At 41.1% G+C, this 27,516-nt stretch overlaps 1 long non-coding RNA gene across 5 annotated transcripts in view; it reads left to right on the top strand.

Moving 5' to 3' along the window:
- The first annotated feature begins 3,475 nt into the window (after positions 1-3,475).
- Positions 3,476-27,516, top strand: part of LOC116281276 (uncharacterized) — a 60,856-nt gene continuing 36,815 nt past the window's right edge. For all 5 annotated transcript variants that reach the window (XR_004190679.2, XR_012074460.1, XR_012074462.1 and 2 more), the window contains exon 1: positions 3,476-3,511. This is a non-coding gene — a long non-coding RNA (uncharacterized lncRNA). The remainder of the gene's footprint in view (positions 3,512-27,516) is intronic.

Here is a 27,516-nt window from a genome sequence, read left to right as displayed (position 1 = left end):
AACAAAATGCTCAGCATGTCCAGGTGGGAGCTGTATCACCTCAGGGATAATCTAAGGGGTAATAATTTTATGCTCTTCTACTAGGGGTCGCTATAACTATATTAAGATGTTAATTTTGTGGGAGCAGAAATTCGTGTTAGAAATTACAGATAATTTGAGACACAAGATATACGCACTTTCTCCCTAATAATAATGCAAGTTTAGGAATTTGAGGATTGTCATTACAGCAACCTCTTTGAACTGGCATAATTGAAAATGGGGAGAGATTTAGGACAGATCCAGTTGAACTTTAGGAACCAAGAAAGCTAGGAACTTTCCCTCAGAATTTCCTTCCTGCTTGTCTCTTGCTTAACTCTTCCTTTTCACTGTGGACTGGCTCTCTCTGCTTCCCAGGCCACAAAGTCAAAAATATTGCTTTCAACAATTCCAAGTTTATATGTTAATGCTCCAGCCAGGAGAGCAACAGAATGAATTAACGCTGCATTCCAGCTCTAGCTCCATCCAACCCTCGGACCAATAGATGGGGGCCTCTTCCGTGACCCTTTAGGTGAGTACGAGTCCCACTCCTAGTCCCATCAACTGTGCCTGCTTAGTGAGCATGCCCACTGGGGATGCTCTACACAACATGTGTAGAGGAAAGGGGCAGACCCAGAAAGGAAGGGCTGGGAGTTAACACAGAGAGTGTCCACCAAATGATGGTTCATAAATCTCTGTTGGGGCAGAGAAATTAGAGGTGCTAGAAATTACAGATAATGTAGACGGTTCAGAGAAAATAATAAGAACTCTGAAATAGGAAATGTTATTTATTTATGACTTATGAGTTTATACCTTACCTGAGTCCAAAACACTGTGATGAGAATAGAAAGTGGTTGATTTACAGAATTTTATTTTACCAAATAATTTGGGGAGGGGCAAAATAGTATACCTGTGGTATTTCAAACCATATTCAGACTTAACTATCCTTAAAATCAGTATTTATTTGAGGAGAACTCTTACTATAACATTCAGAACTGAATTCCTCCAAGAGACAACTCCTTGGAGGTGATATTCAGCGAATGATTTTTTTTTAAATAGATTTAATTTATCCTGCAACTATTGACTGTGAAATCTAGAAAACCTTAAGCTGTGTGTTCCCTGCAGTCAGAGAATCTCTGTTCATCATACAAGATTTAAAATTGAATATAAAATTACCTGTCCCTTCTAAATAGATAAAATAGCAAAATGTGTTTTTTCTTCCTGAAGTGCCCCTCCCAATCCTTGCTGCAAAGTCCACCAGCCTACCGGCACCCAGTGTTCTCTGGTGCCTCCTTGAGGCTGTCAGGAGATTCTAGAAAACTAGATTTCAGAATCATTGTTGAAAATATATTAGTTTCTATTATTTTCAGGAGTTTCAGTATTATTTCAAATTGCAGAAAAATAGAGATTAATAAACAGCCACTTACATATTCACCAATGAGATTTAAGAAATATTAGCATTTTACCATCTTGCCTGAGACCTGTCTAAACTGATGTAAAATTTACATACAGAGTAGTGTACACATCTTAAACATACAGTTAAATCAGGTTTGGCAAATACATGTTTTCATGAAGCCCACACTACTATCAGGAAATAGTGTTTTTCCATTACTCTAGCAAGCTCCCTTATGCCCTTCCCAATTAACTACAGTCCCAAACCCCCAGAGGCAATTCTGATCTCTATCAGAATTATTCGTTGTTTTAGCATTTTATATAAATGAAATCATACTGGTTGGATTCTTTGGCTTAGAATATTTTTGTGATTCATCCATGTTGGTGCATGCACTAATACGTTAATACTTTTTGAAAAATTCTGAGTAGTATTCCCTTATATAAATATACCAGTGTTTGTTTATTCTTTCTCCTATTGATGGACATTTGGGTTATTTTTAGTTTTTGGTAATTATGAATAAAGCTACCATTAACATTCTTATGTGAACAAAATATATTTCAAGTCATATCAGTAAACAAAGAATGCTGTGGCCATCATGTCATCAGTTGCCACTGCCAACTCAGGAGATAGACAAGCAGGTGGCCTGGCCTCTGCAGCCACCCTCAGCAGTGTACCCTGAAGGACGTGAACGAATAGGACACTGGCCCTAGAGAGCTAAGGTCATGTCAAAGGAATGATTTCAATGAGCCCAGGTGTTTGTGCCTTCCCACACATAGAAAATGCTAAATTATTTAACTTGAGATGTCTGGATTTTTTTAGTTAACAGTAATCTTTTAATGTTCCAACTACCTGGTTTTTGCTGTAAAACTCCTATATATCCTGGCTCCTCCCCTGCCTCTTCAGAGCAGCCCTTCAGGAAGATCTGAGAAGAAAATGTTGCAGAAAAGCATGTGACAGCTCAGTATTATAGCTCGGTGTTACAGCTCAGTTGTGACAGCAACCTGGATCCGGGCGAGAGACCAAGCAGCACTCAGAGAATTGGAGAACTCAGGTTAATTACACCAGCAGGCCGAGAGGAGTTAGCACTCCAAACTCTGGACCCCGTCTGTAGGTTTACACAGGTTTTTATAGGCTGCCAGTTTACACTTTGCAACATCATATGCAAATAAGGTATAACAAAAGTTGACTAATTAGGAACAAGCTTTGTAGAAATGAACCAATCAGGGGGGAGAGAAATAACCAATCAGGAGTGAGGGAAATAGACCAATCAGGAGAGAAATAACCAATCAGGAGTGAGCTCCATGCAAATGAAGTACTATGAATAGACCAATCAGGAGTTAGCTCAGGGAACCAATAGAATTTTAGGGGTAAGTTCCACTTTCCTAGAAGTATGCCTTTTCAGAGGCAAAGAGTGAGATAAAGGGGCTGGGTCAGGGAACCGGATGGTGCTAGCAGGAGAGTAGTGGCCCTGCCTGGGGGACCTGCCGGTCTTTTTATGGGGCTTCCCACCTCACTATCATCCTGGGCACAAAGGGGTTGGAGTCCTCAGAAATGTCTGCTGAATAAGACATAACTCTCAACTTTAAGGTTGTGCATTTTATTTCAGTTGACACTTGCACAGTTTGTTTTGTGGGTATATATTTTTGTTTCTCTGAATAAACGTCTAAAGGAAGAACTGTTGGCTCATAGGGTAGATGTACAACATTATATGAAAGTGCAGTTTTCAAAGTTGATGCACTATTGTATGGTCAGGTCACCGAGGTGGCTGTTCTCTTGCTCTCTGTATGCCTCCCTGTTGGACCAGCGTCTGCTTCACCTACACCTACTCAAACGGCTGCTCTTCCTACATACCTGCCCCCTGCCCCGTTCCAGCTGGTGATTGTTCTAATCTTTAGATCAGAACATCTCCACCTGTTAGCTATCAAAGGGGTCATGAGGGGCGTGCCCCTCTGCTAGTTTCCCTGGTAACCTGTGAGCCAACCTGTTTTCAATTCCCCCGTAACTGATAAATGCTTCCTGCCCCCGTGAGCGAAGCCTGCCGCCATGTTCTGCCCGCTGTCTGCCGCTCAGTGAGATGTTGCTCCAGGACCTGGCTTCAGAAATGTGAGTAACCTCTCCCACCCGTTAGGTGGGGGATGTCTCTGTTGCTGACTCCGGGATGTGTCTTAGGCACAAGGCTTGTAGGCCTGTAGGGTGCAGCCCGCGAAGTGGCGGGGCAGCCAGGAGACGGAGGAAACTCCGGTGAGCGCCTAGACGTTGGAAAGCTTAAGGGCGGGGAGTGGAAAGTGGCGCGGCCGCCCGCTAGCATGTGGAGCCCGAACGTTGCAGAGGTTATCCCGGGGTGACCTCCACTAATGTGGGGCCTGAAAGTTGCGGGGAAGTCCTGGGGTGGCTGTGCAGTGGTACGTGGGGCCCTGTGGTGGCTGTCCCTCATGAATGGGGGCCGCTAGGTAGATATGGAGGACTCTGACTCCCCTAAGGCGGTTGCGGAGGTACTGGCCGCCATTACAGTGGGAAGAAGTGGCTGCAGCTGTGGGCTGGTTGTTGCTTTTTTGTCTTAAGAAAGGCCACAGAGGCTGAGCAAACAGCCAAGGCCACAGTTGACTTGAATGCTGATTCTCCTCCTTTGAAAGTGAGGCATGTGAATGTGAGTGAATGATGCATTATTGTCTACTACTATTGTTTGTTTAAATTGAATTGGCTATTTAAAAACTGAAAAAAATCCCTGAAAATGGTCTAGATGGGAATCTTTTGACATTGTAAAACTGGTATTTGCATATGCCCTTAGAAGTTAGCTTTCTGAAAGGAATTGGTATTTCTCTTCCTGTGCCTTTGAGATGTAAATGATTGACCTGGGCTCTCAAGAACTTTAATCCACTAAACCCTTGGTGTTTTTCTCTGACTCTTGATCCTTTCTTTAGCCTTGAAGCTGGGCAGGTACGGGCCCTGCAGGCCTGCGTGGTGCTAATCAGCAATGCCTGGGAGTTCCAGGCATGCTGCATGCTCACCAATATTTGAGGCTGTCAGTTGTAAACAAGTTTATAGTTTTAACCTTTTGGTGTATGTAATGAAATTTCAGTGTGGTTTTAATGTGCATTTCCTAATGTGTTATGTAGAACAACTTTCATGTGCTCATTGGCATTTTTATGTTTTCCTTTGTGATGGTTTATCCTTGTCTGTTGCTCATTTGCTTTTATTTGAATTGCTTTCTTATATTGAATTAGAGCAGTTACTTATATATTCTAGAGACCAGAATTTTGTGACATAAAGATCAGAAAGGAAGAAGTAAAACTATCTCCTTTCAGACGAGAAGATTGCTTTTATAGAAATATTTATAGTAAGTCTTGAAATCATGTAGTGTAAGTCTTAAAGTTTTTATTTTTCATGATTTTGGTTTCTTTGCATTTTCATACAAGTTTTAGAATCAGCCTGTCATCTTCAAGAAAGCCTGCTGGGATTTTAACTGATATTGCATTGATATAATAAGTCAGTTTGGAGACAATTGATAACTTAATAACTAACAGTGATTTCCCCCAATCCATAAATATTTCTCTTCAGATATTTTTATTTTTAAAATTCCTCTCAGCAATATTTTGAACTTTGCAGTGTAAAGATCTTGCACATCTTTTATTAAATTATCCCTAAGTATTTTATTTTTTGATGCTGTTATCAATGATACAGTTTCTAAATTTTACTTTCCGTTTGTTGCTTGTATATAGAAATAGAATTAAATTTTATAATTAAACTTCTATTTTGTGATCTTTTAAATTTATCTATTCTTGCAGTTGTTTACCTAAATTCCCTGGGAATTTCTATGTAAACAATTGTATCAACTGAAAATAGAGATGGTTTTACTTTTTCCTTTTTGATCTTTGTAACTTTTTTTATGGCCTTATTGCAATGTCTGGATTCACTATAACGTTGACTAGAAATGATGAACCTAGACACCCTTGCTTTGTACCTTAGGAGAAAACTGTTCACCATCAAGTATGGTGTTAAATGTGGTTTTTTCATGGATGTCCTTTATCAGTTTGAGGAAGTTTCCTTGTATTCCTAGTTTAGTGAGAGTTTTATCTTAAACAGGTTTTGAATTTTAACTTTTTTTTGCATTTACTGAGATGATCTTGTACATTTTCCTCTTTAGTTTCTTAATTTGGTGAATTATTGATTAACCAATATTGCTTATTTGACACCTTATGTTCATGGGATAAACTTGATTTTGCCATCATATGTTACCTTTTTTAAAAAATGTATTTCTGGATTTGATTGACAAACTTTTAAAAGGATTTTTATGTCTGTATCATGAGGGATATTGGTATTGATCTTCAACTTTCTTTACTTTCACTATTATGCTCAGGTTTTAATATTACATGAAACTAATCTGGTAAAATTATTTGGGTATGTCCTATTGTTGCTGGTAGATGTGACCAGTGTGCAGGTTCTTGTCCTATACCAGAAAGAATTCAGACAAGACACAGAGATTAAGAAGGTAAAGTGAGGATTTATTAAGGGATGGATAGTACATTGTCAAGGGGAGAGCTGGCAGGCTCAGGTGAGCAGCTGCCCTGTTTCTTTGGCAAGTTGGTTACATAGAGTGTAAAAATGAATGGGTGAACTATTCGTTGGGGGAGTAGGGATTTTTGCCCTTATTAAGTCTGGATCGAAAGTGTTATGGCGTTGGTGCATGATGGGTACTTCTAATCTGCAAGGCTAATTTTATTGAAATAAGGGCATAGTTAGCAAAAGGTTATATTCAGACACTAGCGATTCCTGCCTTTTCCCACCCTTCTTTGTTGGCCTTCAGACTGGTACTATTGCTTCCTTAAATATTTAATAGCATTCTTGAGGCTCTGTAGTAGGTTTCTTCTTTCACCCTAACATAGATAGTTTGTAGTTTTTTTTTTTTTAAATTTTGATCACAGGACTAGGCTTTAATTAATTTTATTGATCTTTTAAAATAACTTTGAATATACTGATTTTCTCTTTCCTTTATTTTATATTACTAATTTCTGCTCTTTTTTTGGTTCTACTTACTTGGGATTTGGTTTAGTCTCTATTGTTTTTAGCTTCTATGGTGGTAGGTTAGATCATTATTATAACCTTTCTTATTTCCTAATGTTTGGTAGTTAGATAGAAATGAACACTGGGCAGGTGGAGAGGAAGGGGAAAGGAACAACCTAGAAAATAACAGTACACCTACACTCAAGATAAGGGGCTCCAAAAACTTTTACTTTCCCTAAATAAGGGCCGACAAAGAAGCTGGCTAGGATCAAACAATGCAGCTGTGCAACAGAGGGAAGGATCGGCTTAACTTGACCCAATGTTTATTATAATGTAATTAACATTGCAGTTTGAGTCCGATCTCGTGGGTTTCTCTGTGTGCATCATGGGTAAGACCCTGCATTTGCACTACTACATTTCCTCTAAAGCTCTACTTTAGCTGAGTTCTAAGAATTTTGGTATGCTGAGTTAACTTTCTTACCCTGGTGTACTTTGGGCTCTTTGGAAAGAGAGACCTTGTCTTATTTAATATATCTCCAGCATCTACTGCAGTGCTTGGTAGAGAGTAAAACTCAGTAACTCACAATAAATAATATCTTTCCTTGGCAATGTTCTCAGGACCGTTCTGATAGCTGCTTTGCCAAAGGAATCACTTTGTTCTTTGGTAGCATATAAAGTCCTCCCTGTGCTAGGGCCTGGCTTACTCGTAGCTCACATCCCCTCTGGGCTATGGAAGATGTTCTTAGTCTTAATTGGTGCTGTCAGTCGAAACGGATAAGATACCCAAGATCTTTCTATAATCAACAATGAGAGACCACTTTAAGGAAACACCCACAACAACATAAATTAAAAATAAAAAGCAAAACCAGTATAAATAGATTTATCTCATGGGTGATTTTCCCCTTCAAAACCTATCTATGCCTTTTGTCCTTCATTCAAATCACTTACTTTACAACCTCCTCAGGGCCCAGGCAATTTTATTGGCCATCATAGTTAGCACACTTACTTTCCTACTGCAGGAACACAACGTACCTGTGTGAAAAAGTGGAAGAGAAAAATACATTACTCTCCATTGGGATTTATCTACATTAAGAACAATTGATGGAAACAAAGAATCACAATATTTTCTGATTTAACTTTTTATTAACATTTTCTAAAATCTCATGGTAGCCTTCCTTTGCAGTCTGTTGCTCTAGACAAGCTCAATTTTCTGCTGATAAGTCATGAACTACATAGAAGCGTGCATGTCACAGGCTCCCTATTTTCTAGATGTATATGATGTATCTGTGGCTTCTTGGGCGTCCATAAAGGCACCATAGCAGTTTTGTTACCGAGACTCCAAACAGATCCTCTTGTTTTTCTTTTAAGTCAGTTGCGCTTTTTCCTGTCAGAGCTGCTGGGCATAACAGGCTTGGCAAGTTCATCTTAAAAACCATTTAGAGTAATTTGTGTTGGAGATTGGAGGCACTTTAGCTGCTCTTGTAGTCAGTCATGATGGCAGAAGTAAATTAATCCCCTGGCTTTCCTGAGAAACCTTTATGCAAACGATCTTGTCAAAGAGAAGTGTGATGGCTCTAATATTAAATAAAGCTGAAGTAGGTTTACTTTAAGGTACACAAAGCTATCTTTGATTCCCGCATTTGACTGTCACCCTCACTCTCAGAAGCTCTTCTGGAGATGCTGAATCATCTAGCTTTTAAAGGGATGGCGTTGGGAGCAAGTCTGCACAGAATATTTGGAGAAAGGAAGTGCCAATTATGATTGTGATTCATTAAAGAAGCTCTTGAAGTTTTAGGTTCAAAACATTATTTGTGGAAAGGTAGGCAATGAGATGCTTAAGATTGTTGAAACTAATGGATTCTATGATATGAATGAACATGTTTTACAATGCAGTGGTTTTGTCCAACAGAACAAGAGGGAGCTCAAAGCAGACATTTCAGGCCATCCTGGCATGGAAGACAAGGCTTTTTGCTTTGTTTTTGTTTTTTTGGTGTGTGTGTGTGACTTTCCATTGTTCTGTGAAAACTTGGCAATAAAGCTAGAGTGGGCCAGCTTTACTGACAAACGTACCGAGTTCTCCTCACTAAATAAAAGATAAGTCACCGAGTTCATAGATGCCACAGGCATACTTCTTTCTTTTAGGATGCTCTTTTTTTCTTTTTCCCCCTGTGAGGCTTTATGTAAAGACAGAAGGAATTTTGGATTTAGTGCTCCATGGTCTGAATTTCAGGGAAGCAACTCCAGACTGAAGAGTTTTCCCCTTGCGATTCTAATTAGAAACAGGGGATGACCAGTTTAGATGCTTCATCTGTAGGATGATTGTAATAGCCTGTGTTTGCAGTATCTCATTTTATCCTCTCCACAGTCTGTAATGTAGACAAGACAGGAAGTAGTAGTGCCAGTTTTATACAGGAGAACATGGTGAGGTGACTTGCTTAAAGTCATATGGCTAATCAGTGACAAAACCAGCAGCCGCACCTGGACTCTGGTGTTTTACATCTGTCAAACTGCAGTGATTTATTTTCTCCTCTCGTCTCCCTTCCTTTCCTTTTTTCCTTCTAGGAAACAAACAGGTCCAAATACTTACTGAAAACATTATAAAACATCAGGAGTAAATATTCACGTGAGGCAATAATTGGGAATTATTATAATTCTAAAAATTGATCATAAAATATTTACAACTATTCTATGTCTACATATGAAGAGATTTAAGAGTCTAACTAGCTACAAATCTGAGATGATCCAGCTAATTTTCTAAAAATTTGAAATATAAAAGTTAAGAGATTTAACAGTTCTTTTTTTAAAAAAAATTACAGTAGAATTTTCCATTTTGGAATTTTGAGTATATTGGTAACATCTGGGTAGCTACTTAGTAAGAATCTCTCTTAAATATAAGGTGGATGTGATAGGCTGAATAATGAATGGCTCCCCAAAGATATTCCGGTCCTAACCTCTGGAGTCTGAAGAGAAGACTTTACCTGTAGAAGGGGATTTTGCAGATGTGATTAAGGATCTTGAGGTGGGAGTTTATCCTGGATTATCTGAGTTGGGCCAATATAATCACAAGAATGGGGAGGGATAAATTAGGGGCCACGGAGTAACAGACACACAGTGCCATATATAAAATAGATAAACAACAGGACCCACTGTATAGCCCGGGGAACTATATTCAGTTTCTTGTAATAACATATAATGGAGAAGAATCTGAAAAGAAAACACACATATGTATGTGTATAACTGAATCACTTTGCTGTACACCTGAAACTAACATAAATCAACTACACCTCAATACAAACTTTTTTTAAAAGAGAAAAATTTCATATATAAATTCAAATGACAGATACATAAAAATCACAAGGGTCCTTATCAGAGAGAAGTGGAAGGGTCAGAGTTAACAGTAGAAGTGATGATGGAAGCAAAAGTTTGGAGTGAGGCAAGGAAGTTGGAGACCAAGAAAAGGAACACCAGTGGTCTCTAGAGGCTGAAAGAGGCAAGAAAATAGATGTTCCCCTGAAACCTCTAGAGGAAAGGCAGCCCTGCTGACATCTCGGTTTTATACCTCTGATCTCCAGTACTGTAAGAAAATAAGTTTGTGTTGTTTCAAGCCACTAAATTTGGGGTAATTTGTTATTGCAGAAATAGGGAAGTAAAGTAGTGGGAATTTATCTTAGGTATTTTTCCTCTTCAGTTCATCTTAGTCAAGCAGAAGAATATCTATTTTGCTAGATTAAAGGCAACATTCTCTTACATTAGTTTATATAGATTTTTGACACTTAAGTGATGGCTAAGTTTCAAGTTTTATTTAATTGGAATGAATCTTTTTAAAGGAACGTATGATTTTTGTTGCAGAAAAATTGGTCCCCTTCAGCAAACATTACTCAGAAGTGGGTTTATTACTTTTTTAATGAAAATGATTCATTACACGTAATGAATATTATTATTTTCTTGTTATGAAAATAATACATATTCTCCTTGAATGTTTCAGGAAATAAAAAGGTATAAATAAGAATGTTAAAGCTGTCTGTAATCCTACCATAGCTGGGAAATGTTCTGATGTCAAACATAGTGTAATCTTGTGGTGTTTCCCCTGAAAGCAATCTGTGCTTCTCCAGTTGATTATCTGAGAATGAGGGCTCTGAAAGTGTGCTTTAGACTAGAGGAGGAGTTTGGGAAATGAGAGAAGTAACACTAACAGATGTCCAGTGTTCTATCTGTGTGGTGTTTAGCCTGGTAGAAATGCCTCAAGTTGTCCATGGGCTCAGACAGGGGACTCTGGCAAGGAACCCTGAGGATACAGCTAGGCGTGGGCCCTGTACATATAGCTATAAATAATGCTGCACTTCTCCTTCCTCTCTTTGCCCCAGACCCTTCCATTGGGTCTTGGTGAAGCTTAGGGGTTAGTTTCTTCTGCTGTGAAGAATTAATTGAAATTCTTCCCCTGGGGTAGAGTCACAGAGGTAAGTGTAGTCTCCTCTCCCCAGGAGCCTGGGGTGTTAAACTATCAGCCAAAAGAGGAGGCATTGAGTGTTTTGTGGCTTCCCCTAACACTGAAATTCTGTCTGGTTGCTGCAGAAGCACCAAGTCCCTCTACCGATCAGGCACCACTGTATCAGCCGTCAAGCCTCTCCCTGTATAGTCTGCCAGGGCAAGGCTTCAGAATCCTCCAGATAGGACCCACAGGGACCACCTAGCATTGGAGGCTCGTTTGATGTCATATCATAGAAACAAATGCAGTGAGAGAATGACTGGTGCTACTTCCATTTCAACACCCAGATGAGAAACCTGAATTATATAGTCCTTTCTTGAATTTCTGATTGTGAGATTACACAAGCCTGTCTCCTTCTTGAGTCTCTTCAGCTAGGAGACAGAGGCAGAAGGGAGTCTGAACACGACTCCCTTGATTTTGACCTTGTCATCCATCTCATGGGTGGGGCAGCGCAGGGGCCTTAGGCAGTTCCGGGATGCTTGCTGGCCCCAGGTTCACATCGTCCTCTCACCCAAACTCGCCATGGTCATCGGCGGAGGAGGCAGCAGCAGAGTCAGGTGTGCTGAGGAAGCTGGAGCTCAAGAATGGAAAGGATCTGTTTCTTAGGTGTGTGAGACAGCATCCTGGGGGCCTTGGAAGTGGCTGGAGTTCACAGCAGGCAGACTTGATTTCCGACAGGTGGGTGGTAGCTCAGGCATGTTCATTTGGGCGTGGAAGGGCAAATGATGTCTGGAAGTAGGGGAGCCTGTGTTTTACACTGGAAGTTGTCATCCACAAGAGCAGCAATAGGAAATCCCTGTGTCACGTAGAGCTCTGTGTTTGCAGGCAGCAAGAGAAACGCCTGCTGGGCTGTCTCGTACGGCTCTCCAGGGTTTGCTCTGAACACTTCCGGTCTGTGATGTACAAGATGTTCCCTAGAGTTTGACAGTACAGCTGCCCTACCATCTGACTTCTGTGATTTCAGGTATTTGAAGTTCACTGTAGTGTAATCATTAATTGGCTTAGGGTTGTCTGACATGTTCTGTCACATACTTTAGCATTAAAACCCTCAGGGGTTTGCCATAGTCTTAAAAGACATTTGACACCAATCTGTCTAAAGATGAGACAGCTATGGAAATGTGTGTGTGTGTGTGTGTGTGTGTTACACCATGATCAGCTTTGTTTTAAGGGGGCTTTGTTTGCTGGGATTCAAACAAAGATATAATGGTAAATGTGTATATAATCTGCAAGGCTTTCTCAATCCTGTTACCTTCGATAAGAACCAGGCTAAGAAGTTAACAATCTGGAGGTGCTAGATGTGGATTTTCGGGGGAATGGTTGTGATGAAACAGGTGGATATATGGCCCCAGTTTTTTTTGTAAAACAATTCAAGCATGACATTTAAAAATTTCTTTGGGAAAATGAACATTGGACTCATGGCTGTTAAAATTTCTGGCTATAGATAACATCTTGCTTTAGACATTTTGTACCCAACCATTGATTTAGAAAGAAACGACCATAAGAATAATCCCATATGTAAAATAATCCAAAACAGGCTATGTTTGATGTTGGAATGCAAAGTAGCTGCTTCACGCAGTTGTTCTAAGCAAGCAAGTGAACTCGTTTCGAAGTGAGGCTTTGGTGGCTTCTTGCAGGGATTAGACATCACCTGGTTTCCCATTCTTCTCCTTCACAAAATACCTGCTGCCAATTTGCACCAGGTTGACAATAAGTAACATCTACTCTTAGATGGATGAAGAACGTTGTGCTGAGAGAGGCCAGACCACCACAGCCGGTTTTGGCTGTAAGAATGGCATTCTCTCTCAGCTTTGGCTGTTTGTACCTCGGGTTCAACCCCAAGCAGGGCAAATAACTGGGGAAGGAAAAAGAAGGAAGTGGTCACAGCTCCCTGTTGCCTCCCTTGTTCTTCAAAAAAATCCGCTTAAAGTTTGGTCAGTGTGACCCACGTGGAATGGGGAATCGTCCAGGTCAGGGCAGCCCGGGGTGGGAGCACACTGCCATTGTACCAGCAGGCTGAGAATGCGCCACGTTGGCATCTGCGAGCTACCTACTCCCTCATAAGGGATTCTTGGCTGGGCAGTAGTCCTGTGTTTTCGTTCTGACTGTCCATTCCTGCCCAAAAGACCATTCCCATGGTTTTGTTTCTGCCTTTTTAGGCACAGGATTCACTTACAAGTCTCCATTGCCTCTTGCTTTTAAACCCTGGCAAGCAAGAGTGAGGGTCTGGTTGTGGTTATCCCCCAGATCTGTTTTCCCTTCTTCTTGAGGCATGACTGACGAAGCTAAGACTGTATTTGCCAGCCTTTATTGTGGCTGGGTGTAGTTACATGGGTACATTCTCACTGATGAGACACAAGTGGTACTGAGAGTATGAGAGGTACCAAGAACCTGGATCCTTGATGATGGAAGAGCCAGTGATCCAGTCAGTCCTGCGCCGGTTGTCTCGGTCTCCTGCTGGGTCAGATAACAATGCCTGTCCTCACTGCTTACGCACTTTGACTCAGGGTTACTTGCAGCTAAAGGCAAGCAAATGAATACTGAGGAGGTCCAAGAGTCCATCTCCTGGCTTCTTGTCAAGGTTTCATCCAGAGTAAATACAACTGATTTAGATCTTCTCAGAATTTATAGCTTAACTCTTTTTGCCAAGTGTGTTTTAAATTTAGCCTGTCTCCTTCCTGCTGTTGTTTAAGCACATGTTTTATTGTCCTGTCAGAGGAGAAAAACTCTTGGTGATATATTGAGTGTTGTTTTGCACATCTTCCCAGCTACTTCTATTCCAGCATTAATTAATCTGTAGAACTTTAAGACTTTCTTCATAGATCCTGTTTTACAACCCTTTAAATTGAATCCATCGCAGCTAATTACATTCTAGTCTGATTGATCTCTTTTTTTCTTTCTTAAATTATACTTTAATACTTTATGCTTCAAAAACTTGGGAGTGAATAATTGTTCTAACATGACTTCCAAACTCCACCATTGCCCTAAGTTAGGAAAGGCCTGTAAAAAGTTAGTAACAGAAATCTCAATTAAGTAGAGTTGGGAGGCCAGAAGGGGGAGCTCTCATGTCCTGGGATGATAGCACAGGAAGAATACCCTTCCTGGCAAGGACTGAGCCAAGAGAAGCCTTGGACTTTGTGTTTACGATAGCCCTCCCCATTGCCTTCTCCCCCTGGATAAAAGTACTTTCCTTCCCTTGCCCTGTGGGGACTTGCACGGGCCTCACTGTGGTTGCAGACCCCAAATTGTAATTCTCTGCTGATCTTGATGAATAAACCTATCTTTGCTGGAGAAATAACTGGCAGTCTATTCGTTTTCGGTCAACAGGCCCTTCGGCTTTCCTAAGCAATCCTCCAGAGGCCCTTCTGGCCTCTCCCTGCTCCCTGGTGGCAGAGCCAGCATGTTTTAGGTTTTTATAATTTCCAGGGACCAAATTCTGTTACCTGTTTCTGAGTAACAAATCATACACAACTTAGCGGCCTAAAACAATAATAATTTATTTGGCTGTGATGTGGGCATAATTTGATGGGGCTAGATCATGTCTGCACTGAGTGATGACAGGTGGGTTGTCTTTTAAGATAACTCATCTTGTCTGTCACACTGGTTCTGGCTAATGGCTGGGAGCCCAGCCAATGTTGGTTGGCGGCTGGGGGCTTGATTCCTTGCTAGAATGGCCACTGCATGGAGCCACTTGAGCTCTTTGACAGCATGGTGGATGGAGTCCAAGAACAAGTGCTCTAAGAGGGAGGAAGAGAAAGTTACCCATTTCTTAAGCACAGCATCACTTCCACTGTATTCTGTGGATGAAGCAGTCACAACATCTGCCCAATTCAAAAGAGGGGCTATAGCAAAAGCAACAAAGAACTTGCAGCCATCTTTACCAAATAGAAGGTATTAAATTTTTTAAATTTACATATAGGTACTGTTCATTGTTTCTGAGAATGTTTAGAGCTTTAGCTTTTAAACTTATATAGTTATCAAAGGAGTGAGGCAACCACAAAAAAAGAATTAACTCAGAAAGATACATGCACCCCACTATTAACAGCAACATTATTTATAATTGCCAAGATACAGAAGCATCGTTAAGTGCACATCAATAGATGAATGGATAAAGAAGATGCAGCATATATATGTAATGGAGTACAACTCACCCAGAAGGATATTTTGCCATTTGCAGCCCTTCATTCACTTTTTTTCCACTTCAGAAACAAGAATTTTATAACTGGCATAAACATTTCCATTGCATCAAAAAAAAAAAAAACCCAAAAAGCAAAATACCTAGAAATAGACTTAACCAAGAAGGTCACCTATACTCTGAAAACTATAAAACACTGATGAAGAAAATTGAAGATGATACAACGAAATGGAAAGATATCTTGTGCTATTGAGTTGGAAGAATCAACACTATCAAAATGGCTGTGCTACCCAAAGCAATCCACAGATCCATTGCAACCCCTGCCAAAGTACTCACAACATTTTTCACAGAGCTAGAACAAACAATTCCAAAAGTTATATGGGACAATAAGAGACCTTGAATTACCAAAGCAATCTTTTGTAGGTCTTTTTTTTTCCTTATCTTTTCTTAGGTTTGATGACTAGAGAAGGTCCTTTAACATTTGTTGTGAACCTGATTTGGTGGTGCTGAATTCTTTTAGCTTTTATTTAACTGAAGCTTTTGATTTCTCCATCAAATCTGAATGAGAGCCCTGCTGGATAGAGTATCTTGGTTGTAGGTTTTTCCCTTTCATTGCTTTAAATATATCTCGCCACTCCCTTCTGGCCTGTAGAGTTGCTGCTGAAAAATCAGCTGATAACCTAATGGGAGTTCCCTTGTATGTTATTTGTTGCTTTTCTCTTGCTAATTTTAATATTTTCTCCTTATCCTTAATTTTTGTCAGTTTGATGACTATGTGCCTTGGTGTGTTTCTCTTTGGGTTGATCCTGTGTGGAACTCTCTGTGCTTCCTGGTCTTGGGTGACTGTTTCCTTTCCTCAGTTGGTGAAGTTTTAGTTATTGTCTCTTCAAAAATTTTCGCAGGTCTTTTCTCTCTTCTCTTTCTGGGACCCCAATAATGGGAATATTAGTGCACTTCATGTTGTCCCAGAGTTCTCTTAAACTATCCTCATTTCTTTTCATTCTTTTTTCTTTTTTCTGTTCTACAGTAGTGATTTACACTAATCTTTCTTCTTGCTCATTGATCCGTTCTTCTGCCTCATTTAGTCTATTCTTTGTTCTTTCTAGTGTGTTATTCATCCCAGTGATTTTATTCTTCAACTTTGATTATTCTTTATATTTTCCAACTCTTTGCTAAAAGCTTCACTCTGTGCATCTATACTCCCCTTGAGTTCTCTGAACGTCTTCACTATCATTACTTTAAACTCTTTCTCAGATAAATTGCGTATCTCCTCATCATTTATTTCTTCTTCTGGGATTTTATAATGTGCCTTGGCCTGGGAGATATTCCTCTGCCACCTCATGTTATCTGTCTTTATATTTTTAGGTAGGTTAGTTATGTTTCTCGACCTTGGAGAGGTGGCCCTTTGTGGGAGACGTCCTATGTGTCCCAGCAGTGCGCTTTTCTCTTGTCATCCAAGGGCCAGGGTCCAGCAGGTCCTAATGTAGAGTCTGGCCTATGTTTGTGGATTCCTTCCACGGGCTTTGGGATTGTTGTTTTCTTGTTTATGGTATCAGCCCTGATGAGGCTGAATTAGAGGTTTATGCAGGTTTCCTGGCTGAAGGAGTCAGTGCCTACTCACTGCTTCTGGTGAGCAGGGCAATGTCTGGAGGTGTTTGTAGCTTAGGAAGCCTCCTGATGGGTGGGGCTGTGTTCCCACCATGTATGTTGTTTGGCCTGAAGCTTCCCTACAGGCAGTTGGGTGGGGCTAGGTATTTGTGCTCCTGATCTAATCAAGATGTCAGCCTCCAGGAAAGCTCATGTAGATGAACACTCTTGGACTCTGCCACCAGCTTTTATGTCCCCTGAGTGAGCCGCAGCCATCCCCTATGTACCCAGGAGACCCTCCAAAACCAGCAGGCTGGCCTGGCCCAGATTCCTATGAAATTGTCTCTGGGAAAAGGCAAATAAGAATTACCTCAGTTCTTAGTCATCCCCCAAAAAAGGATTTTTGACGAGAGACAGAAAGTATGATATAAGCAAGATTTTTATTAGTGAAGTAAAAAAAAAAATGGTGGAAGATAGTCCACTCCTGAGAATTAGGAACGGGCCAATCCAAGAGAGGAAAAATGGCACCATTCCCTCATTCTGTTTTTATCTCCTGGCTTCATGATTGATTGATTAATTGATTGTTTTGATTGATTGACAGCTCAGATTCCCTGTGCTCTGGTTAATTGACTGCTCAGGTTCCTTATGCTCTGGATTGTTCCTTTCCCCTTCCTCTCCCCCTGCCCAGTGCTCATTTCTATTTAAACTACCTAACATTTCCCTCTCTAGTCATAGGACCCAAAATCTTTGGGATGTAGAGGGTGACAACTGCTCTAGCTACTTCCTGCTGATCTGGGGCATCAGTGGAGCTCGTTGGGGCCCTAGATTAGCTGGCTGTCACTGGGCAGGTGGTGAGCGAAGGGTCGGTGTCCATCGAGGGGCTTGTGTAAAAGCTGTCTCGGCTGATTGGTTGGTTACCTTGTTGTATAGCCGTTTGAAGCTTGACTCTAGACAAGAAGAAACACACTTTACAAGAAGATTAAAAAGATAGAGGTCAAATATATAGAGCTAATCCTAGCCAAGGGATGAAGGGGGCAAACAAGAATCAGGCCTACTTAAATGGAAAAGTTGTAAAATGGATTTCTGTGCTTTCTATTGGTTTAGGTTTTAGAAGGCAGATGTTGGAGTGTTAGTCCAGTGAACAAAAGGAGGAGTAAAAGAGGGACCCTAATGTCAGAGACATTTTAAATTAGTATTAAAACAGTTTGGTGAGGGACCTAAAAAAAGATTAGAGCCAGTAGACATTTAAGAAAAAGGTTTATCTAACAGGGATCCATAGCCCCATAGGGTGATGGAACAGTCTCACCGGAGTGTCGCTTGAAAAGCGGTCACAGGTCACTAACAGGTCTACAAGAATATGCGGAATTTGAGCTATCTTGGGTGCCACAGTCCGAGTTTTTAACCGATTGGCCTTGGGCAGATTTCCAAGGTTTGACTGGGGTATGATGTATCCAACGGGCAGCTCCAGAAACTTTCACTGCAGTGGGGCCGGAGAGAACAGGGTAAGGCCCCTACCACACAGGTTGAAGCCGGGAGGCTGGGGAGCCATCTTTCCAAACTGATCAACACCTGAGTGCCAGGGGGACACAAGGGAGATGCTGTTGTCACTTGAGGCCCTGTTTTTAACCCAAATTCTCTCAAGGTGTTTGGAATTGATTGAGCCTGGGCATATGCCCCTAAAGAGGTGACTTCATTATCTATCAGTATGTCTGTCTGAATAAATGGCTTTCCATAGAGAGCTTCATAAGGTCTAAGACCCAGGGTCACCTTAGGGGCGACGCTGATTCATAAAAGAGCTATTGGTAAAGCGCCTCTTTCCAACTTAAAGAGGTTTCTTGGATGAGCTTTCCAAGAGCAGCCGTAAGGAATTGATTGGCCCTTTCAACTTTTCCCTAGGGCTGAGGCCTCCAGGAGCAATATAGATTATACTGGATTCCCAAGGCTTTAGAAACAGATTGGACTATCGAGGAGATAAATGAAGGCCCATTATCACTTTGGAGAGAAAGGGGAAGACCAAACCTGGGAATTTTGTGTAATAGTTGTCTTGGCACCTCTGATGCCTTTTCAGTTCTGGTGGGATATGCTTCTACCCATCCTGTGAATGTATCAACAAAGAGCAATAGGTATTTGTAACCTTGATATAGGGGCACCTGAGTAAAGCCAAATTGCCAGTCCTCTCCTGGATAACTCCCTCTGTGTTGAGCAGGTTGAAATTAATTGGGGTTTTAAGGCTCCCTGTAGGTTGTTAACCGCGCAGGTAGGGCAAGATTTGGTCACTCGATCTATGGTCTTGTTAGTCCCTTTCCTTTAAATGCCCTTGAGACTAGCAAGGAGAAAGCATCCTTACCCAAATGCATAGCTTCATGTAAGGCCTTTAAGACACCCCATTGGAGATCCTGTGGTAGAAGTAAAACTTCCCCCTGTTGTAACCATCCTGAAGGTCCAAGTAGAAATCCTTTATTTTCCCCAAATCTTTTCTTGAGTACAGTAGGGGCTTGGTAAAGGCAGGGTAGGAACCAGTGCCCCTTGCAGGGCGGCTCCTGAATGGCAGCACTCCTGGCTGCAGCATCAGCTGTACTGTTTCCTTTTGCTGTTTCTGAATCTCCTTTTTGATGGCCCTTACAGTGAACCACAGCCACTTGTCAGGGAGGTTGGAGGGCCTAAAGGAGGCCAAGGATTTGGGACCCATATTTTATGGGACTGTTTTTGGCAGTTAAAAGTCCCCTTTGTTTCCAAATGGTTGCATGAGCACATAAAACCAAGAAGGCATATTTTGAGTCTGTATGAATGGTGACCCTTTGCCCTTGCATGAGCTCTAAGGCTTGTTTTAAGGCAATTAGTTCAGCCAGTTGTGCTGAGGTGCCAGGAGGCAGTGGCTTAGCTTCTGTAACCTCATGGAGGGACACAACCGAGTATCCAGCTCTACATTTTCCCTCCATGTTAAAGCTGCTCCCATTGGTGAACCAGGTCTCATCAGGGTTTTCCAGAGGTTGATCAGTGATGCCTGTTCAGCTCCTAGAGAAGTGGATAGGGTCTCATGACACAGGTGAAAGGGAAGAGGCTCATCTGGTGATGGTAATAGCGTAGCAGGATTGAGTGCCCCACAAATGGGAACAGTGATATCTGGGTTTTCCAGTAATAATGCCTAATATTTAAGAAGCCAAGCATCTGAGAGCCAGAAATGTCCCTTGCCTTTTAAAAGATCAGAAACTTGATGGTTAGTGTATGCTTGTATAGGGGCCCCCAGAGTTAGCTTAAAAGCTTCCTCAGGAGAGTGGAGAGGGCTCCCGACACTCTTAGGCAGGAAGGCCAGCCCTGAACACTGGGATCTAGCTGCTTGGAGAGGTATCCCATAGGCTGTTGGGTAGGACCTAGCCGTTGGGTGAGGACCCCCAAGGCTATTCCTCCTCTCTCATGAACAGAGAACTGGAAGGGCCTTGTAGGATCTGGAAGCCCCAAGGTTGGGGATCTTACCAGGAGATTTTAAAATTCTTTCATTGCTTCCTGTTAGGAAGGACCCCACTGGAGGGGTACTGAGACATCCTTACCCTTTAAACTGTCATATAGAGGTTGGGCTACAGACCCATAGTTAGGGTTCCAAAGCCTACAGGAACCTGTTAGTCCAAGAAAAGCCCTGAGCTGTTTTTGAGTAGTGGGATTAGGGAGTTGTAAGATTCCCTGAATTCGTTCAGGAGAAAGGCTATGGTTTCCAGGAGTCAGAACAACTCCTAGATAAGTCGCCTCTTGTTCGACCACTTTGGCCTTGGACCTGGAAACCTTATATCCCCACTTGGACAAGAAGTTAAGAATTTGGACTGCATGTTGGAGGACCTGTTCTCGAGTAAGGGAGCAGATAAGTAGGTCACCTACATAAACGAGTGTTCATCCTATAAACAACAAAGGGGGTGAGTAAAGAATCTTAAGGTTGGCTTACCTGTAACTCCCATAATGGTACAGAATCTAGAGGAGAAGGAAGTTAGGACAGAGTAGGTGGCCCTGGTATCCGTAAGAAAAGTTACTGTCCTACCTGCCACATCTGTTTCTACCCGTGGTCCAGCCCAGTGACGGGATCTCTTGCACTGGGGCTGACTGGAGGGTGCTTCTTTAGTCTCAGACAACCTTCTGCAGGTCTTGGGCTGGTTTGCCTCCATGGACCATTTGGCTCAAGGGACAGAGAGCCACCCAATGACCTTGCTTGTTACACCAAAAGTAGGCAGATTTTGGAGGCTTGTCCTTATGGGGACATTCATTTCTTGGCCCATTGACCAGGTCAGTGGCAGATGCTGCACTTGTCCTTGGACTTACTCGGGCTGTTGGGGGCCAGGTACGTCAGGACGGTGGCTGCTCTTGAAGGGCCACAGTCATCTGAGCAGGCCTGGCCTCCTTCCTTCTTTCCTTCCCTGAGCCTTGGCCTCTTGCACCTGATCTCAATAATAAAAAACTGTGGCAGCAATGGTCAGCATTGCATCAAGAGTGACTCCAGGTTCCTGGACCACCTTTTGGAGTTTTTGGCTAATGTCAGGGGCCGACTGAGTGAGAAATTTATCCTTTAAGATGATTTGTCCCTCGTATGAGCTGAGGTCTTAATTAGCATACTTAGTGCCTCTCAAAGCTGCTCTAAAAAAGCACTGGGGTTTTCTCCAGGTTCCTGACTAACAGCTAACCTTAGAATAACTGATAACCTTCTTTTGGGCTGCCCAGAGTTGTGCCTTAACACAGATTAAAAAAATGATCCTCTTTCCCACTTTTGGTTAAGGTCCTTATAGTCCTATCTGGGGTCCATTGGGGTAACAGCTGTTTTCCCTGTGGGGTACTTATCATTAGACAGATGTAGACCTTATGCATATTTTCTGGCTTCTCTGAGAACCCTTTCCTTTTCTATGTCAGATAGGGTTTGGCCAAGGATAATATTAACATCTTTCCAGATGAGATCATATGCCAGAGTGAGGTGTTGAAATGCCTCTGTGTATTTACTTGGATTGTCTGAATAGCTTCCCAGATCAGTCTTACTTGGTCTCAATTCTACCAGAGAGAATGGCTTATGTATGAATTGAGGACCAAGTTCTATACCTGTTTCTACCAGGGGACAGGTCTTAGCTATCAAAGGTAATGGAGGAGCTGAAGGCACTGTCTTTCCTAAGTATGAGGGAAATGAAGGGTGTGTGGTAGGGAGAGCAGAGGAGGGCATAGGTTTAGGAGAGTCCCCTCTCTAGGGAGTGTCGGGGACAGTAGGTTATTAGATGTAACCGTTGCCTGAGTGGTTAACTTACATCCTTCTAGGAGATCATTGCTGTGCCTCAATAAGTAAAAGATGGGAACGTATGATATTTCAGGTCACTTGCCTTGTCTCTTACAGAAGAGATCAAGCTGGAACAAGATGGTTGAGTTTATGCTCCCGTTTATAGGCCATGCTTCCTCGCAGGGAAGTTGATATTGTGGCCAGGCAACATAACGAAGGAATATAAGTGTTTTTCTTTTGAGGGTTTATAGATTAAAATGGTCCCAGTTGGCCAATACGCAGCCCAAAGGAGTCCCAGCAGGGACAGACTCTTGGTTTCCCATCTGAAAAATGAGAGTCGGATACAGGGGGTTTTCAGAGCTTAGCGTCCTAAGGTGAAAAGTCCGTGGACCAGGCTGACGTCTCAGCCTCTGTCCACAATGAAATGCATCCTAGCAGGTAGCCATGAATCAGCAGTGCCTAGTGTCCGAGGGTCCTGATTCGGGGATGGAAGCTGACATCTCAGCCTCCGCTCCAGAAGGGGGGAAACAGCCACAGTCTTGCTGTATGCTGGGTATCTCCATGATCTGATTGGAGTGATCTCCTTTAGTTTAGCCAGTGGCTGGTCACCCTACCAGGCCTTGTATCCAATCCAGCTGCCACAACAGGTCCCAGGAGCTTTTGCTCTGCTGGCTGGCCTCAGGGAGGGAGAGGGAAATGAAGGAGAAAAGATCAAGTTTAAGCACGCAATCCAAGTCATGGTACCAAAATTAATATTACCAGGAAAAGGAAAATAAGAATTACCTCGGTTCTTAGTCACCCCCCAAAAAAGAATTTTTGATGAGAGACAGAAAGCATGATATAAGCAAGATTTTTATTAGTGAAGTAAAAAAAAAAAATGGTGACACATAGTACACTTCCGAGAACTGGGAGCGGGCCAGTCCAGGAGAGGATGCCCTCGTTTTCCCTGTTTTTATATCCTGGTTTCATGATCGATTGATTTGTTGATTGATGTGATTGATTGATTTATTGACAACTCAGGTTCCTTGTGCTCTGGTTGATTGACAGCTCAGGTTCCTTGTGTTTTTGATTGTTCCTTTCCCCTCCTTCTTCCCCTGCCCAGTGCTCATTTCTATCTAAACTACCTCACAAAATCACTGCCTCTGCCCTTGGACCTGGTGCATGTGAAATTCTATATATGCTTCCTGAGAGAGTGAAGTGTCTGTTTCCCCCAGTCCCATGGGGCTCCTGGAGTTAAACCCCACTGGCCTTCAAAACCAGATGTCCTGGGGTCTCCTCCCAATGCCAGAACCCCAGGCTGGGGATCCTGATGTGGGGCGTAGAGCTCTCACTCCTGTGGGAGGGCCTCTGCGACTTAATTATTCTTTAGCTTGTGGGTCGCCCACCTGGTGGGTATGGGGCCCGATTATATCATGAACACACCCCTTCTACCGTCCTGCTGTGGTCTCCTCTTTATGTTTCCAGTTGAAGATGATCTCCTTTGCTAGGTTCCAGTCTTTTTTTCAATGGATTGTCTAGCAGTCAGTTGTGGTTTCACTGTAGTCACAAGGAGAGGCGAGCTCGTGGTCTACCACTTTGCCATCTAGACCGGAATCTAGAAGGTATTAATTTTATTCAGATTTTAAAACCAAGAAAATTGAAACACATAAAGGTTAATTAATTTCCTCCAGGTCACACAGCTTGAAAATGTAGCGCCAAGATTTTAATCTAGGTGATATGATTACAGGGTCCTAGTTCTTGAAAGTACACTTTTATGAGAAAATTTGACAAAGGAAAACTTCTTGCGGCTGACACTATGGCTTGATTTTACATCTGCCAATCAAGGCCTAAAGAGAACCAAGTGTTGAAATATGTAAATATAGGAGGCACTTCAGTTGATCAGTGAGGACAAACGTTTATTCCATTGTGCCGATGTAACGAACTTTAATAACTACTGAACAAATTTTAAGTTTCAAAAAAATTTTAAACTTCACAAATTTTAAATTCTCATTATTTTATTTTGCACTTGGTTAGAGGAAAAACCTGGTAAGAGAGAAAGACGTTAACATTTCAATCAGTATAATTTCCCACGGGCTGTCCCACCAGGTTAGCCAATATTGAAGCCAGTTTACCATGGACATTTTCTAATTGAGCAGAATTCATTTGTAGACCAATTTAACAGCTTAAGATACCAAATGCTTTTCTTTTCAGCTAAAAAAATCCTATAAGAAAAAAATAATAGGCAGAGCCTCTGGTAGAAGAAAACAAAAATGGTAGGAATTTCTATGCAGTTGAATGGAACAGGGTGCTGTTGGAGGGATGGTCTGGTTGTCCTGAGAAGGATAAAGACAGAGGAGGTGATGGCAGAGAACAATAGAGAAGGGACCATAAAGTGTCCTAGTTTTTAACAAGAAGTCTCCTAGAAAGTATATTTATGTATGCATACATTTACTTATTATTTTATTGTACATTCAAGATGATAAATAAGTTTGAGTTTAGTACTATGGTCAATATTAAAAGATGAAGGTCCACTTTTATTGTCTTCCAGATGTATGTCCAGTTGTGTCAATATTTATTAAATCATCATTTTCTTATGTAACTAAACTACCATAAAGATTGTCTTTTCCTTCTCATGCTTCCTGGATGCTGTTTCTAGACTCTATTCTGTTCCACTGGTCTGTTTGTATTTGTCTTATACAAATACAATGTTTAATTATTCAAAGTATTATCAAATAATGGGTAAATTATAGTGATGCTTTTCTTGGCTATACTTTGGTAATAGTAATTTTTAAAAAAATATAAACTGTAAGAGTATTTTCTCTGGTTAGAAAAATCTGTTGTGTTCCCAATTAGAATTTCACTAAACTTATATATTCAGGAAAAAAATGTAACTTTTCTTTCTGTCAGCTTTAAAATATAATCTGATCTGGTAATTTTAATTTTTTCTTTTTTTCTTTTTTTTTTAGTTTAGAAAAATTCGGTCTCTAAGTTAGACTACTTCTCTTCCTACTTTTTAAAAGCTGGCATGCTGTTCTATGGGCATACCAAGTCTGTCCTCTTGGGAATCTCTTAGGAGTAGCACAAATGCCTCTTTAGTATTTTGAACACCTAGAGGAGAGCTATTCATCTGACAGCTGACGCTTTACACTGTTCCGTTCCTCTCACTTTGGTCTGGCTCGCTGTGGGCCTTGTAAGGGTTGTTTCACAGGTAAAGAAAACCCAGCAGATGCTCTGAAGTGAGCCCATGAGTCAGTGAAGTGACCAGATGTTTAAAACTGCATGTTCTCCTTTGTAGACTCACTTTGAGTACCTAGAATGAGGGCAGGGGTTGAAGTCATATTTCTTTGTTCCACTTGCTCTGGGCCTGGGCGTCCCCGGGAGTAGTCCTGACAGATGGATAGGAGGGGTTGGGTCCTTAGGAAACAATCAGAAGAACTGCTGTTATTTTCTCAGGTCTTGATAATAGGGAACATGATTGGAAAAGGTCTTGGTATTTTCTTTGTGCAAATATCAATTTCAACTGACCTAACAATAGAATTGTGCTTTTTTCATTTATTACTTTCCCTCCTAATTTGCTTGAACTGGAAAAAAAAAATGGCAAGTTTTAAAAATTCTTTTGTCCCAATTGCCTTTATAAGAGATGAAAATTTCACCAATTTCCTTTATTTTTGACATCGAGTCAGTATTTTGACAGTGATCCATTTCTATGTCTCAGGTAATCTTTTCCTTGAAAAGTTTTATCAATGAATTGTGGGCCCAGTAAGAGGAAGGATCATGATTTTTCATCACTGGTGTCTGTAGAATATTATTATATAAGTAATAAATATCTTGTTAATGAACGAATGGGTAAAGAAATGTATCCTATATGGTTGCAAAGTCAGATTTTGTTAATTGATATTTTTCCTAGGAATTAATCTGCTCAACTATAATATGTCTTTGTTAGAAAACTTTTTGAAGTATGATGAAGTGTTGGCTTACAAGTTAAGAAAGGAAAAAATAAGTAAATTATGATATAACTGAAAGTACGTTTCAAATCAGGAAATGTAGAACTATGGCAGAGTTGCAGTGTTAAAGGTGAAATCTTATGCTGTTTAAAAACTAGAAATCACAGACCATTAAAAAAAAAACCTTTAAACTGTCAAAATAAATCTTAAAGTTACTCCTGATTATTCTTCCCCAGATGGTTACACAATTGTCTCTATACTACTATTTATTAAGTAATTAACTTTTCCCCATGGATTTGAATTAGCATCTTTATTTTAAATGAAATGGATTTATTTCTGGACTCTTCTGTCACACAAACCATACGTATTTACCTCAATGAGTTATCTTAATGGGAGCTCACAAATTTAATCATTACCCTAGGTAAGGAAATAAAACATACTAGCACCCTAGAAGCTCTTTCTTGGTGAATATTTATTAAGTAAATGAGTATGGAAGTCTCTGAGGAGTATTTAGGGTATGTTTTCTCCTCATCATGTCCAATGTTATTAATGTTATTGAATGAGGACAGAGATGCGCTTACTAAACCCATAAATAGCACAAAGATGGGAGATAATAATAGATTATGGATAAGCCTCCAAAATTTCTCAGAAGTCGGAGACCATGAAATGAAAGTCGAATTAAGTAATAGATGTAAATGGTTGCATGTCACTAAGTGCAGTATTGGGAAGAACTCACAGCTCTCTTTTATGGAAATGTGACAGTTTAGAAGTGTTAGTTATTGTACAGGACACTGTGAACAAAAAAATGAATAGAATCCTAGCGTGTTCATATTATTGCTTGATGTCAAAACAAGAATGGTTTTACCTCATTTTGTGTGTCGTTCTCGGTTGTGAGCATTTTCTTTGAGGAAGAAAGATATGTTGGAGCATGTCTGCAGTGGGATGACTGGGGTGGCAGGAAGTCTGTGAACCTTGAATCCTTTTATACAAAAGCCAAGCTTAAGGAGAAGCAAATGTCTGAAAAATGGTCATAGAATTGGCAATATTTTGCTTGAAAAGGAATTGTAAAATGACATGAGAGCTTTCTTTAAAGGCTGAAAGATTAGCAATATAGAAAAAGAATTATGGTTATTTCCTGTAGTTCCAGAAGAGAATCTCACACTTGTTTGACGTTTCTAGGCAGCAGATTTCTGCTCAATAATATAATGAGGTACGGCCCAGTGGGTAAGAGAATGGGTCCTGGAGGCAGACTGTCTCAATTGCCATTTTAAAAATGGTCTATCGCTTACCCTCGTCATGACTTTATTCAAGTGAAATAATGATGCATGCTAAATTCTTAGTTCAGTTCATGTAGTAAACTCACAACAGATATTATAATAGCAAATCCTTATTGTCTTTTTCTACCTTCTGTATCTCTTGCATTTTCATCGCTCTGCTCTGTATTTCACTTATCTAGGGGGATGTCCTACCTCTCCTACTAGCTAAATTACCTCAATAGAACAGTCTATCAAGTGTCTTCGCTTCCTGACCGCGACAGCATTCAGCTTGCCCTTCCACCAACTGCTGCACCCACCCCTCCCCTGGCCTGCTCTGGCAAAGCTCAGCAGTCACCGAATTGCCAAATGCAATAGATGCCCATCTTCATCCCACTTTGTCTTCTCTTCAATATTATGACAAGCTCTTTTCTCAGCTGTTTCTGTCACTTTCTTCTTGTCTTTCAGTTCCATATGAACGCTATCC

Source organism: Vicugna pacos, chromosome 7 (assembly GCF_048564905.1).
Source record: "Vicugna pacos chromosome 7, VicPac4, whole genome shotgun sequence".
Taxonomy (NCBI): domain Eukaryota; kingdom Metazoa; phylum Chordata; class Mammalia; order Artiodactyla; family Camelidae; genus Vicugna; species Vicugna pacos.
This window is presented reverse-complemented; position numbering and strand designations above follow the sequence as displayed.